Source organism: Lactuca sativa, chromosome 8, assembly GCF_002870075.4.
Source record: "Lactuca sativa cultivar Salinas chromosome 8, Lsat_Salinas_v11, whole genome shotgun sequence".
Lineage (NCBI taxonomy): Eukaryota > Viridiplantae > Streptophyta > Magnoliopsida > Asterales > Asteraceae > Lactuca > Lactuca sativa.
The window spans coordinates 341,194,961-341,200,861 of record NC_056630.2 but is presented as its reverse complement, the minus strand read 5'-3'; positions in this window follow the sequence as shown (position 1 = coordinate 341,200,861).

Below are 5,901 nucleotides of genomic sequence, written 5' to 3'. Positions count from 1 at the left end.
TTTCGTAATTGGTTGTTATCAGTTGTGACATCCCCATTTTCACGGCCAGAAAAGACCGATGTTGTTTATGCTTTATAAAAATCAGAGTACTTAGTTTAATAAAAATGTTGCGGAATTTGTTCCCAGAAAAATACGATAAATACGTTATCAAAAAATTTTCGAAGAAACATATTCTATTCATTTTAAAACGTTTGGGATGTCATTGTCAATACAGGAACATAAGCATAAACGGAACTTACATTTATTTACACTAGTGATCTACATCTCTTTAATCTCAGTGTAATGTCACTTCATATCGACACTTGTGATATAAAAAAACTGAGTGGGTCAGGTTGGAAAACCTGGTGAGTATATAGGGTTTTCAACCCACAATAATACAATTATTATGTTTAATCATTAAACAGTTAACCCAATTACCCATCCCCATTATCTTCTTTATTCTTAGGGATCTACCCTAAGAATCATCTATTTCTTGTTCATTCATTCCTAAGGAGTATCCTAAGGAATAGGTACGAATTCCATCGTTGTAAATGACACATCTATCAAGCACAACTGCTAGTTCTGTCACTTAGGCGCGGCTGCCAAAATTGTGACATTCTCTATGGGGCGCATCTTTCGGAATTGTCCTTTTAGGCGCATCTGGTGGGGTTATGAGGTTCTCTATTAGGCTCTTCTGCCGGTAGAGCCCTTTAGGTGCATCTGCCAGGGTTTTATTGACAGTATCGTTTTTGAGAGTCCACTCGCAATACATATCAATGGGTTTTTAGAGTACATCGGTGAACACATCATTCACAACACCTACAAGTTGCAAGCCTGCTAGAATAGTCCGTGGTTGTCATCCATACTCTGCTGAATGACGGGGCCATCATTTGGGAAAAAGGCTTCTCACATCATCCACCTCTCACCCTCACCTCACGGTCTATTTCACCTCTCAAATCATCATCAAAATCATATTTCATCTATTACATCTACCCATGTCTTACCCCAACATTTTCGTAGATATAAAATACATATACAGTTTAAATCATTTAAAACGTGTATAAAATCGTTCATCCAGCATAGACAGCAAGTACTCAGGTAATATGCACACATAGCACGTAATTTATATAAAATACTTCATATCTATGTGTAAGATGAAAGTAACTATGCACTCACTTGATTAGGTGGTGAGTCGGCACTCGGACAGTACTTCGTTACTCTTAAAACAATTATCCCTTGACGAAACCTAGTATCATTACCACTAGAGTTTAGTCTAACGCTTGACGAGACTAATTTAATAGTCTATCTATTATTACTATTATATAAGCATTAGAAAATACTTATATAACCCATAATAATAGCCCAAATACTCCTTATAAGGTCCTAATAACATTACTATATTGAAACATAAGCTATACTAAAGATAGGATAGGTACAACTCACTTACAGCGGGTTTTCTTGAAAACCGGGCTTCATTGGAGCAACGTTCCCGAGCCGAAAGACTCTTTTCTCGGGACTCCGGGAGCCTCGGGGCTTCCTTCGGGTGCTAGGTGGGTTACCTAGACTTTAGGGGGCTTAAGGGAGGTTAGAGAGAGAAACTAGAGAGAGAAAGTTGAAGGGTGAGGCGTGAAGAAGTTGGAATGCCCGACACCTCTATTTATAGGCTGAATTCCTGATGGACTCACCGAGTAGGAGGACCTACTCGCCGAGTTGGGGCATGTGGCGGCCTTCTGGTGGTGCGACGTGTCCAATTCTGGTGGTGCCACGTCACCCCTATCGCGTATCAGCCTTCAAACTTAGAAAAATCATAACTCTCGCATACGAGCTTCGTTTTCGACGTTCTTTTTTTCAACGCGTAGATAAAATCAAGATCTACAACTTTCATTCAGACTCCATCGGCTATTTCTCGACCGATCTCAACTTTAACAATAGGAGGCGTTTAGACTATTAAATGACCACGAAGAATTCGTAACTTCTTCATACGGACTCCGTTTTCATCTTTCTTTTTACCGTTGAGTTTCTATTAATGAGATCTTCAACTCTCATTTAGGTCGCGTAAGCCAAAAACCGCTCGAACTAAAAATCGAGTTTCGGGTCGTGCACTGCTAAGCCAAATCTTAGAAAATTCATAACTTCCTCATACGAAATCAGATTTGGGCGTTCTTTTTTTGTATGTTCTCGGTTTAACATATACTACAACTATCGTATAGATTTCTAAGGCTAAAATTCGATCCATCGTAAGTTTACTATTTACGCTTCCCGATATCGTGCCGGTTTTGTCGTAAAACTTCGACGGGACATAACTTCTTCGTTATAACTCGGATTTCGGCGTTCTTTATATGTACGGAAACCTTGATACATATTCTACAACTTGGTTAAGACTATTTATTATAAATAATCCTTTTCCGAAAAGTCATTTTCGACACTTATTGTCTCTAAATTGACTAGCCCAGATCTGCGGGCGTTACATCAGCCATGTTTCAAATCACACGACTAAAAATACCATAATTCTGAAACTCTAGGGACCAAAGTGTAACATTTCACAACTTCTAAACACGCATTGAATGAAGAACGTGGATGCATTCTTTGACCATCATCTTTATCTTCTAGGTGATGTTTAGCTCCACTCCATTTCATCTCTTTCGCAATGTTTGATCGAAACCAAAACATAATGTCGTTTGAAGTTATATACCCACCTGCCATTCCACAAACTAAATCCCCTAAAAGAACAACACTAGGATAACCACCATCTGCTAAACTATCTGTGCTTAAACCTGTTGAATCTCTGTGACATGAAGATAACTAATCGACAATGTCTTTGATTTGTGATTCATTTGGAGTCACGCATAAAGGATAATAATTTCCTTGATTGTATAAAGTAGATCCATGATATTTCACAAGATCCAAAATGCTCGAAGGGTTGAATCCTCTTTTTCCATTTGTCTTCTTTTGCCAGACTTTTCCTTTAAAGCGCTTTCCAGATATGTTAGGGCTTTACGTGCTAAGATACTCCTCATCCCTCCACCGTCAATCGATAAAACGCAGATTTTGCCTCTTTGGTTCTTAATCGATTGAACACCTTCATAGTCAGCCACCGCAACAGAAACTTCCAGAGAAACCTTTTTAGGCTGCCAAAGCTCCTGATCGTCATAACCGAATAAAAAATTGCTCTCGAAGATCGAAAAGATCTCGTAGCTGAGTCTATCGGTGTCGATGCTTGGTTCTTGTAGTGTTTCTAATGGTGAATGATTTGAAGCCATTTTCTTCTAATAACAACAATCGATTATTTTCCGAAATCTTCACACACACACACACTCCTCCCAATTAGAACCCTAGGCACGTAAACATTAATTTCTAAACAAATATAGTTGTTAAACACACATACATGTGTTTCTTCAGCCAAATTTACACGATCAAGCAAATTAAACAAAAGCAAAAGCAAAGGCTCATCAAAAACCTCCTGCCAAAAAACATGAAACTCGAGTTCTTGTCACAATAATACTTAACAAGTTCTTCATCTTTTCCAACAATATCAGACAGTTAAACTTAATGAATCTCAAAAATTATTCCACTCGATTCCAAATAAGAAAAAAAGAATTGCAATTAGAAGTGGAATCAAACTATGAACACATCAAATGAGTTGATCAGAAAAATGGAAGGAAGGAGAATGGAAAAAGAACACAAATGGAGGCCATGAGGATCTAAATCGTCTTAGATGCGTGATTTCAAGAGCACGAAAAGCCCTTTCCACCAGATTTAATGGGAAGAATAATGTCAATGTTACAATTTGGTCCCTAGAGTTTCAGAATTATGGTACTTCTGGTCGTGTGATTTAAAACATGACTGATAACAACCAATTACGAAAAAAAATTAAAACATAGGGGCCATTCGTGTCATTTAGATAACTAGTTAACGAAGGAATGGTTAAAAACTAACGATAATGACCTAATTGACATGTACAGTAAAAGTTAGATGACCTAATGCGCAAGAAAAGAACATAATTGGTCAAGTCAGACAAATCACAAAAGTTCATTGTGCTACAGTGACATTATCCCTTTAAGTTAGATGATCGATTGCCTTATTCTTCCATGGACTTCACCTTTGTTACCCTTATTCCTCCATTGACTTGTTTTTCGTGTTTCCTCCCGGTAAAAGCCCTAAATTCGACTAACCACCACCGCGCCGGAGTCAGCTTCAGAGACCGGTCAGATATTGTATATCTCCGGGGAGCATCACTAAAGAAAACACGAGGAAGCTCCGGATGTACACATAGAACGGAGTCGATTCACGATGTGAAAGCTCCGGATGTAGACAATGGAAACAGAGTCGTTTCACGATGTGATGTATGGTTCATCTGACTACAAAGGGCATTCTTCTTCTGTAACGTCTTCCTATACTTCTTCAACACCTAATGTAACGACCCAAATTTCAGGTCCAATATTTTCTTTTTAAATCAATACTTTAGAAAACGATTGTAATTAAAACACTACATGGTCAAACCATTTCATAACATACATCGTGTCTGAAAACCGAAACATGAAAACGATCCACTATCAGAGTACAAAATCCCAGAATGGCTCATGGTGCGGAAAACAATGTGCGTGTATGATGTACCGCTATCGCGCCCGCTCCTTCCCCCTTGAAGAAGAGGTACCTGAAAACAAAATTGTAAACCGTAAGCACGAAGCTTAGTGAGTTCCCTCATAATACCTCATACCATACAAACATACAATGAACAGCTAGGAGAAACGGGCCTCGCCCACACTCCGCTAGCTGGGAGATACGGGCCTCGCCCACACTCCGCTAGCTGGGAGATACGGGCCTCGCCCACACTCCGCTATCTGGGAGATACGGGCCTCACCCACACTCCTCTATTTGAGAGATACGGGCCTCGCCCACACTCCGCTATCTGAGAGATACGGGCCTCGCCCACACTCGACTATCAGAGAGATACGGGCCTCGCCCACACTCAACTGCTTAACCATAACATACAAGTATCACACAGACAACGAGTATAAACAATTCTATCATACTGGCATATATCATAATCAAACTCAACTATGAGATATGGGCTCTGCCCACACTCCGATACTAACATATCGTCTATACGGGAAGGAAACTCACCTCGAAAAGTAGCTACCGAAATTCTGACTACTAGACGTCTGGCTGGTGCACCGGTAATCCTCCGCCTATATATCCATAAACATAGATTAGCCACTCATAAATACCCTTAGGTCAAATGACTGACCCACCCCTGGTCCAAGGTCAACTCCTTGGTCAAAGTCAACTTCCAGTTGACTGGACTCACCGAGTCATGGCACAGACTCGCCGAGTCCTCCTCCTACTAACCCGGTCCTACTCGACAAGTCCCTTTTCCCACTCACTGAGTCACCCTTAACTCACTGCTTGGTACAATTGGACCGACTCGCGATCCGACGTGTCGAGTCCAAGAACAACTCGGTTACTCGCTTCCAAATCCTCACCAGAGCATCCTTTATGAGGATTTGGGCTTCTGGGACTATTGCTACACGTTAAATTGCTAATTTCGCGTGCATATACGAAGGGTTGGACCTTCAACACTTAAACCCCTCTTACTCTGAAATAGTTCATATGACTCGCAGAGTTTTAAGAACAACTCGTCGAGTTCCAGGCAATCTTTATAGGACTCGCCGAGTTGTTCATCCAACTCGTCGAGTCTAAGACCATCTTCATAGAACTCGCCGAGTCCCTTCGACCCATTTCCCATACAGGCCAAATCTGAGACATGCAACGCTTCTAAACCATAGATCTATGCTCCTAGGGCATGTTTATCACGTAAAGTTGCAAACTTTACGTGCATGCATGGCCCTATAAGCTGCAAAAGTCAAATCCAAGCTCTTTATGAGGTCATACACTCAATAGGGACCTCAATCACTTCAACCA